This window comes from Drosophila montana, unplaced genomic scaffold, assembly GCF_035044405.1.
Source record: "Drosophila montana isolate Dmon_TW-CO22-7 unplaced genomic scaffold, ASM3504440v1 contig_706_1, whole genome shotgun sequence".
Classification (NCBI taxonomy): domain Eukaryota; kingdom Metazoa; phylum Arthropoda; class Insecta; order Diptera; family Drosophilidae; genus Drosophila; species Drosophila montana.
This window is the reverse complement of record NW_026999013.1, coordinates 73563-84212: the sequence shown is the minus strand read 5'-3', so window position 1 is coordinate 84212 and position 10650 is coordinate 73563.

Below are 10650 nucleotides of genomic sequence, written 5' to 3'. Positions count from 1 at the left end.
GGCTACTTGAACCAGCCACCCCACAGTCTTGATCCACGGCAAGGAGCCGTTAAGCTAATGGCCAAAGTCATTATAGAATAATAATTTTGTTAACTGTAAGCATCATTAGTAGAATAAGATCATAGCTAATTAAAGGGCAAGGAGCCGTTAACCTCATAATTGATTCTGTTAGCTGTAAGCATTATTAGAATAAGAGCATAGTCAATTAAAGGCAAGGAGCCGTTAAGGTTATAGTTTATTTTGTTTCGTTAGCATTATTAGAATTAGAGTATAGCCAAGAGCAAGGAGCCCCTCAAAATCCAAGTTTGAATTTAACCGTCGAGAGAGAGCCCAGCTTCAATTCGGCGGCGGAGAGCGGAAGCTCTGAGGCGAAGTTGCGAAAGCTCGCGGCGAAGTTTAGCGGCCGAGGCAAGCGAGCGAGCCGGCACTTTGTGAACGAGCATCAGTACACACGTGTCAAGGAAGAGAAGGCAACAAAATTTAGAGTGTGCAGCGGACCGCTAGCGCTCCGAACAGTACGGCAGGGCCTTTACTTAGGGAAACAGAGTAGTAGTAGTAGTAGTTTATTTCTTATTAGTCCTTATCTCGGACACCGGGGCTAGCCGGTGTTCAACATAGCCCCTTTCATAACCTAGTGTGCATTGTCTGTGATTCGAGGCTTAGCCCACCGTCCGCGTAAAGTAAGCCCGGCAGTGTGCGTGGTTCACGCCGCCCGCGTGAGGAATAATAATAAAAGGAATAATAAAAAATTATTAAATAAAAAGAAGAATATATATATGTGTATATATACTAACGGGGAATAAATAATCTACGGGGAATAATAATAAAAATAAATAAATAAAAGAATAATATTTATATATGTATATATATTATTGTGAAATAAATAAACCTACGGAAAAGACAAAAAGAGAAAGAGAAAATTAAACCTAAGGAACGAGAGCTCACCAATCACGATAACCAAGCTAGAGACCACGAATAAGAAGTCGAAGACAGAACAAGTAAGAATTCCAAAATCCGTGGGAAGGGAGGGGAGGAACTAGTGGCGATCGCCCATGGGGTCGGTCTGGAGAAGGAATGGCGCGTGGATGAGTTGCGTAAGCGGCTATCCACTTTCGAGTAGGATCGCGGTCATTCATCCGATATTTGAATTTGGCTTGCTGAGTTAGAGTCCCAATACGCCAAAACGTTAGAGCCGCCATTCGGGGGCGTCCTATTCGACATGAGCGGACGGCCGCGTCAGAAATCCGAGCTCGACCTTAGGAGCTCAGTCCTAGCTTAGCCGTCACGGGTGGAGGGCAGGCTCTTGATATCAGGAGAGATGGATCCCGCCGAGCAACAGCAATCGACGCAGAGGTAGGGCGGCGAACCGGGTAGTGTTTCCTACAATCCCAGGTTATATTCTCAGTCGGAGGTTAGGCCACTCGCAAACGTTCCGGAACAAGTCCGGAAGTGGGGTATGAGGTATAGGAGCGCGCCATTACGTATGGTTCTGCCCTTGATTCAATGCCTCGGGTGATGAGTGAGGTGTTCTGAGACAGGGCCGCTTGTTGGTCCTCGAGTAGTGGGCTACAGGATGTGAAATGGTCAGTGTTTAGGAGGGGTTTCTTAGAGTTCTTCCTGCCGCCGCGCTATTTTGAGAGGCTTGAAATCCGGTCCCGTCGGCAACGAGTGGGGGAGGAATTTAAAGAGTAGTTAATAGAGCTGAGGGCTCTAATGCCAGATATGAGCCGGCACAGGAGTTGCACCGGATATACGAGAATGCCGCCCCCAATTACAGGCTTTACGTGCGAGGGCAAGATTTCTCCACCTTGTCCCAGCTGACTTGGCTGTGCAGTAAGAGACGGTTATGGGGCAGAGGGCGGAATACTCAGTAGAGGCGAGAAACGGGCAACGGCGTCGCTCAGGCCAGGATCGGCGCCAACACACGGGACCCGGTAAAAGGACACCCACTGAAGGTGGAAAAGTTAGCGAAGAGGTTAGCAGAATCGGAATCATTGCTGGCTTAATCTATCCAAGAAAAGAAGAAGATAGCAATCTTGAAGATTTACGCTTCAAGTTTACAAACTTATAAAACTTTTTCGGATCTCCATTTGCAACGAGAAAAATAATTCTTATTGCACTGATAATTCAGCTTTTTATACACTGAATCCATTAAAAATGGGTAAAAAGGTTAAAATGTATTTGTGCAAATGTGTGTAACAGCATCTCCGACCCCATAAAGTATATATATTCTTGATCAGCATCAATCGCCGAGTCGATCTAGCCATGTCCGTTCGTCTGTCCGTCCGTATTTCCGTATGTACAAACGCTAGGATCTCAGAACCTATAAGAGCTAGAGAAATTTTAGCTCTAGGTCTTTCTCGTGCGCGCGCAGATCGAGTTTGTTTCCGATATTCGTTAACTCGCCCCGTTTCCAAATTATCGATTAATTTCGATTTCGAAATCCTGGTTTTTGAGCAATTTCGGTAAATACTATGAGCTAGAGTCACCAAACTTGACATGTAGCTACTAGAATAGTAAATATATATTAAGTATCTTTCATTTTATACCTATCGCCAGGTCCTCGCTACCACCAAAAAGCTATAAATCAAGTTAATTATCCAAATTGTACTGCCCATCAATTTTAGCCACAATTTATATGCAATTGACTTTTTGAGAATATACAAATATTCTATACTCTTTCTACAATAAGATGTACTGTCGAAATTTTCATTAAGATCGGAATTTCTGTATACATGTACACACACATTCATGCGCGTCTGCTTTGAATTCTATCAAATCCTAATTCACGAGGAGTGGATAAATTAAATTTGGTAATTGACACGCTAGCAGAAGATTCGCTATAGGCAGCCATTGACTCAGAAGTGGTGTCAGACGAAAGTCGAGACACAAAAACTTTCCTACGAGGGACAACAACTGTCAAAGTAGGAGCTGATGGGGCTGAAGGCAAAACTTGAGTTGGTGGGGCTAAAAAGGCACCATGATTGCTTTTACCAATCTGGACTAGATTTCATGCAGGACTACCTTTGCGGCCAGAATCTGACGGGGCTGAAGCAGTTTCGCTGACTTGGACAGGTTCAACCACAGGGACTACTCCAGGGGATGCAACAGGGGTCATATTTGGACAATCGCTTGGAGAAGGCGATAATGACAACATTGGAGATAAATCCAAGTTGCTAGGCACGGGCAAAAAGGCGTAGGTGTTTGGACAGACGGAGAGGACAACTGCAAAAATTGGGGCTATACCCGGCGATTGGGTAGAGACACGAATTTATATATACTAAGCAACTGAAACTTGAGTCAAAGTTACTCGAGAACTGCTTAGCCATATTATTAAAATTTAAGAACTGATTATTCACAGAAATCAATTTGCTTGTCGATGTATACTGGGCACGACCAACGCAAGCCGCCGCAGCCCTTGTTGGCAAAAAACGCTTGTCTGCAGAGTTTAACGATCTTTTCATAACCAAACTTCTTTCTTGTCCGCGCAATCCTTGAATACTGCTCTTGCATCTGGTCTCCGCAGTATGACTATAGCCAGGATCGTATTAAGTCAGTTCAGGAGCACTTTCTGCTTTTTGCTTTACGAGGTTTAAATTGGGACCACAATCTTTGGTTGCCATCCTACTCCAGCAGGCTTCTTCTTGATCTTTCGCCGTTAACCAACCGTAGGATAATCCTTGCCGTTGTCTTTCTTCCGCCCTGTTAGGGCGTCTTAAATTCTCTGTTCCGTCCAGACCTACCAGGAATTATCGCCCCTTATTCCTACCTATGTGAACAACAGATTCCTAATAAAATCGTTAATTTCAGAATACCTTCGGGAAATTACTGACCATTCCCAGCTATGAGTAGGGGCATAGCTTGCCGGATAGGCTAAAAATTTACCCAACCTTATCTTATCTACTTAACACTCTTTATATATAGTATTCATTTATTTACTTTATTAATAACTTATTTCTTTCCTTTTTCCTATTTATTGTATTTTCTTAAACAAAATAGTAGATTAAGATTTTTTTAAATTTTTTCTTCAGAACACTATTTTCTCTAATAGCACCTTCGTTCTAAGTTGTAGTATTTAATAACGTCTCTGACAAAATTAGCTGTGATAAGGGGCATAGCTGACCGGACGGGCAAATAAAACACCTCCATCGTGTAGGTGATGTTATTAGAAAGTTGTGTATTCTACTTAGGCTTTCAGCATTTAATTTTCATAATTTGATGTATTAATAATTTGGAAGACACTCGTTTTTGTCGACCATTAATTAATAATATAAATAAATAAAAGTATGGGGAAAAAAGTATTTCTCTGTCCTTTGGCCTGCGAAGAAATTTTACCTGGACTTTCGTGGTAGCTATACTACTACATTTCGATTTACTTTGGATATGAAACAAACTAAGTAAGACGATCGCGCTATACTTCTGGAAACAAAGTTTTCCGTAGCGGGAACACACAAATGACTGCTTATAACGAACGCGCTATATTTCCACAACTATTACATGAATTCAGAGACTTGGCTTTAAAAGGCAAGCAAACGTTTCTAATGTCAGTTAATACAGTACAACGACCGCTCCGCCAACGCATGCCGGCGCTCGTCGACTTACGGAAGAAAAATTTTAAGCCGAAAAAAGGAGTTCGCAATTCTAATGGAAAAATGTATCTGTCGGTCCAGCACATTACGCCTAGTGAAAAAAGCATATGGGAAATGGCGACCTTGCGGCGATTACCAAACGGTTCCTGACAGATATCCAGTGCCCTACATCCACGACGTAACCAACATAATCTACGGAAAAGAGATATTCTCCAGAATCGATCTATAGTAGGCATATCATCAAATTCCAGTCGCACTCTGCGATATTCCGAAAACTGTCATAATTACACCGTTCTGTCTATTCGAGTTTTTGCTTATGACATTTGAGTTTTCGTTAGCATACATCGATAATATTTTGATTGCCTCAGAAAACGATGAACAACATGCTGAGCAACTTCGCATCATTTTTAATCGCCTTCGCCAATCTCAGCTCTCTGTGTTTTTCGAGATATGCCAATTCATGGAGGAAGATCTAACTTTTCCTGGTCATTGCATAAGTTTGAGGGGATTAAAAGCAACTGAAGAAAATGTCGACGCCATTAGAAACTTCAAGAGACCCCACTTGTCCAAGGTTAAAAAAATGTGCCTCGAAATGATAAATCAAAACCTCTTACGACTTTTGATCCAAGGCAAAAAACAGTCGGGAGCTCCCGACTAGGGGATACCCTGAACAAAAGACGATATGAATACTTAGATGAGTGCCGCCATAGAACGGAATGCTACTATGCAGATTGATTTTTTGAAAATTGAGAACGAAAACGAAATCAGTATCATTGCGCTTTCACAGCCGAAAGAGCGAAAAGCTAAAAATAGAATGTACTCTCAGCTTCGGCTCTATAAGAGCCGTACATAACAGCATATTTGAATGTGCTGTTACTCACTCCTCTGGTTTTGGATGGTAAAGAAATACATTTTCTTAGTTTTCTAGCCCCACAGTCTTGATCCACGGCAAGGAGCCGTCATGATAGAATAATAATTTTGTTAGTTGTAAGCATCATTATTAGAATAAGATCATAGCTAATTAAAAGGCAAGGAGCCGATAACCTCATAGCTGATTCTGTTAGCTGTAAGCATTATTGGAATTAGAGTATAGCCAAGGGCAAGGAGCCCCTCAAAATCTAAGTTTGAATTTAACCGTCGGCCGCCGCAGCAACCTTGCGTTTGTGATCGGTGGCTCAACACCGTCTTTGAGATCCCAGCTTCAATTCGGCGGCGGAGAGCGGAAGCTCTGAGGCGAAGTTGCGAAAGCTCGCGGCGAAGTTTAGCGGCCGAGGCAAGCGAGCGAGCCGGCACTTTGTGAACGAGCATCAGTACACACGTGTCAAGGAAGAGAAGGCAACAAAAAGTTAGAGTGTGCAGCGGACCGCTAGCGCTCCGAACAGTACGGCAGGGCCTTTACTTAATGAAACAGAGTAGTAGTAGTAGTAGTTTATTTCTTATTAGTCCTTATGTCGAGGCTTAGCCCACCGTCCGCGTAAAGTAAGCCTGGCAGTGTGTGTGGTTCACGCCGCCCGCGTGAGGAATAATAATAAAAGGAATAATAAAAAATAATTAAATAAAAAGAAGAATATATATATGTGTATATATACTAACGGGGAATAAATAATCTACGGGGAATAATAATAAAAATAAATAAATAAAAGAATAATCTCTATATATAAAACTGTTTGTCCTGACTGACTGACTGACTGACTGACTGACTGACTGACTGACTGACTGATTGGTGATCAACGCACAGCCCAAACCGTAAGAGCTAGGAAGCTGAAATTTTCACTGTAGCTACCTTATGTGATGTAGGTGCACGTTAAGACGGGGTTTCGGGAAATTCCACCCGCAAGTGTGGCAAAATCGCGCAAAACGTTTGTATGTAACTTTTTTGTTTACCATCCGATCGGCCTCAAAATTATTTTCAAAGATCTTTGTTCAAATTCATTTGAGGGGTGTTTCACACTTTTCGAAAAATACGTTCCTCCTTGCTGGAAATGGAGGTCAAAGATTTGGTGGGTGACGTTTCGCGCTCAAATTCATTTCCAGAGATCTATAAGAAAAATCATTTGATACGTGTTTCACACTTTTCGCAGAATTCAAACTTCTTTGGGGGGAATGCGATTTACAGATTTTTTGGGCGAAGTTTTAAGTTGTGTCCGATTTGCTTCACACTTATTTTCAAAGCTCTATATAAGAATGTAATGAATACGTCTTTCAGCGATTTGGGAAATTCCACTCGCAACAGTGGTAAATTGGCGGAAAACGTTTGTATAAAAGTTATTTGTTTACCGTCCGATCAGTTTCAAAATCATTTCAAATTTTTTTGAGAACATTGATTTTATAACATACGTGCCACGGGCAAGGCCGGGTTATACCCGCTAGTATTTATATATCTCTATATATAAAACTGTTTGTCCTGACTGACTGACTGACTGACTGACTGACTGACTAACTGACTGATTGGTGATCAACGCACAGCCCAAACCGTAAGAGCTAGGAAGCTGAAATTTTAACTGTAGCTACCTTATGTGATGTAGGTGCACGTTAAGACGGGGTTTCGGGAAATTCCACTCGCAAGTGTGGAAAAATCGCGCAAAACGTTTGTATGTAACTTTTTTGTTTACCATCCGATCGGCCTCAAATTAATTTTCAAAGGTCTTTGTTCAAATTCATTTGAGGGGTGTTTCGCACTTTTTGGAAATAGCATCCCTCCTTGGTGGAAATGGGGGTAAAAAATTTGGTGGGTGACGTTTCGCCCTCAAATTTATTTCCAAGTATCTATATGAAAATTCATTTGAGACGTGTTTTTCACTTTTCGCAGAATTCAAACATCTTCGGGGGAATGCGATTCAAAGATTTTTTGGGCGAAGTGTTAAGTTGTGTCCGATTTGCTTCAAACTTATTTTCAAAGCTCTACATAAGAACTTAATAAATACGTATTTCAGCGATTTGGGAAATTCCACCCGCAAGAGTGGTAAATTGGCGGAAAACGTTTGTATGAAAGTTTTTTGTTAACGATCCGATCGACCTCAAACTTATTTTCAAAGATCTTTGTTCAAATTCATTTGAGGGGTGTTTCACACTTTTCGAAAAATCCGTTCCTCCTTGGTGGAAATGGAGGTCAAAGATTTATTGGGTGACGTTTCGCGCTCAAATTCGTTTCCAAAGATCTATAAGAAAAATCATTTGAGACGTGTTTCACACTTTTCGCAGAATCCAAACTTTTTCGGGTGGAATGCGACTCAAAGATTTTTTGTGCGAAGTTTTAAGTTATGTCCGATTTGCTTTAAGCTTATTTTCAAAGCTCTCCATAAGAACTTAATGAATACGTATTTCATCGAATTGGGAAATTCCACCCGCAACAGTAGTAAATTGGCGGAAAACGGTTGTATGAAAGTTTTTTGTTTACCATCCGATCGGCCCCAAACTCATTTTCAAAGATCTATGTTCAAATTCATTTGAGGGGTGTTTCACACTTTTTGAAAAATGCATCCCTCCTTGGTGCAAAGATTTGGTGGATGACGTATTGTGTTCAAATTTATTTCCAAAGATCTATAAGAAAAATCATTTGAGACGTGTTTCACATTTTCGCAAAATCTAAACTCCTTCGGTGGAAAATGCATTTCAAAGTTTTTTTTGGTGAATTTTAAGTTTGTGGGAATCCCGTCCGATCAGTTTCAAAATCATTTTCAAAACTTTTTGAAAACATTGATTTTATAACATATATACGTGCCACGGGCAAGACCGGGTTATACCCGCTAGTGTATATATATTATTGTGAAATAAATAAACCTACGGAAAAGACAAAAAGAGAAAGAGAAAATTACCTACGGAACGAGAGCTAACCAACTCACCAATCACGATAACCAAGCTAGAGACCACGAATAAGAAGTCGAAGACAGAACAAGTAAGAATTCCAAAATCCGGGGGAAGGGAGGGGAGGAACTAGTGGCGATCGCCCATGGGGTCGGGCTGGAGCAGGAATGGCGCGTGGATGATTTACTTTCGAGCAGGATCGCGGTCATTCATCCAAAATTTGAATTTAGCTTGCCGAGTTAGAGTCCCAATACGCCAAAACGTTAGAGCCGCCATCCGGGGGCGTCCTATTCGACGTGCGCGGACGGCCGCGTCAGAAATCCGAGCTCGACCTTAGGATCTCACCCCTCGCTTAGCCGTCACGGGTGGAGGGCAGGCTCTTGATATCAGGAGAGATGGATCCCGCCGAGCAACAGCGATCGCCGCAGAGGTAGGTCGGCAAACCGGGTAGTGTTTCCTACAATCCCAGGTTATATTCTCAGTCGGAGGTTAGGCCACTCGCAAACGTTGCGGAACAAGTCCGGAAGTGGGGTATGAGGTATAGGAGCGCGCCATTACGTATGGTATTGCCCTTGATTTAATGCCTCGGGTGATAAGAGAGAGTTCTCAGTTGAGAGTGATTGACGTGTTTTACTTGTGCTCCAAGATTTTTATATATTTTTGCGCTTAAATCCTGCTTTTTATTTCCAAATTTTGCATTTTTTGTGCTTTATTTAAAAAGCTTTTATAACTTGTGCAAAGTGTTATCTGTTGTGCAGCGTAAGTCTGTTAATTATTGCATTTATTAAACACTGCGTCAGTTCCGTATTGTTGTTATTGCCTGTTTTGATTCTTTTGCTTTGGTGCTCCCCTGTGCAAACACTTGTTTGTGCGTGTGTTCGCTGCTGCAAATTTATTCTTGTGCATCGCGCTCTCGCAAATTTTTGCTGTTGCTTTTCTCTCCAAACAATTTGTTTGTGTACGAATAGTTATTTTTTGAGCGTTTACTTGCTCTATTCTGGTGCACTGTTTTTCGTTTTGCTCTGCGCTCTCGCAACTTTTGCTTATTCTTTTAACGCTGGTAGTAATTATGTCGTGCTGTAAGAAACCTTGCACGTTCAAGCAGGCTGATGATTCTGCATTACCGTAATTCGTTAATTGCTGGATGTGTGAGAACATAATGCATGCTAAATGTGCAGGTCTCACTGGGCGTGATTGCGACAAGATCGCTGCAATTGCCAAGAAGGGCTGCGGCGGCTTGCGTTGGTCGTGCCCAGAATGCATCGACAAGCAAATTGATTTCTCCAGAATTTATAAGTCTGTGAGAAATCAATTCTTAAAACTAAATAGCGTGGCTAAGCAGCTCTCGAGTAGTTTTGATTCGAGCTGTGAGTTGCTTAGAAAATATAAATTCGAGTCTCCAACCAATCGCCGGTTGGAGCCTCAATTTTTGCAGTTGCCCTCTCCGTCTGTCCAGACACCTTTGCCTCTGTTGTCCCTGCCGAGCAACTTGGATTCATCTCCAATGTTGTCATTATCGCCTTCTCCGAGCGACTGCCCAAATATTACCCCAGTTTTATCCCCTGTAATAGTCCCGTTAGACCCCGTACCTGAACCTGTACCAGTTAGCCAAACTGCCTCAGCCTCCTTAGCTCCTGGCCGCAAAAGTAGACCTGCGCGCAATCTTGCCCAGATTGTTAAAAACAATCATGGTGCCTCTTTGGCCCCACCAAATCCTGTTCTCCCTCCAGCCCCATCAGCTCCTACGTTAACTGTTGTTGCCCCTTGTAGGCAAGTTTTTGTGTCTCGACTTTCGTCTGACACCACCTCTGGGTCATTGGCAGCCTATATTGCTAGCAAATCTTCTGCTAGCGTGTCAATTACTAAATTTAATTTCTCCACTCCTCGTGAAATATCATCATTCAAAATAAATGTTTCACATGATATGTTCCCAATCATTTGTGATCCCAAATTTTGGCCTCCACATATGATTGTCCACGAATTCAAGCCAAAAATGCGTAACCAGCCTGTCACCCTTCCAGTCCCTTCAATACAGGGTACCATTTCTGCCCCAAAAAACTAACTTCTTCTTCTGACCAAGTCTCTATTCATTATCAGAATGTCAGAGGTCTCATTTCAAAACGCAAAAATCTTTTCATGGCCAGCACTTCCTTCGATTCGTATATAATCGCATTTTCAGAAACATGGTTAAATTCAACCATATCTGATTTTGAGGTTTTTTCGAATAATTTCATTTTGCATTGAAATGATCGGCCGA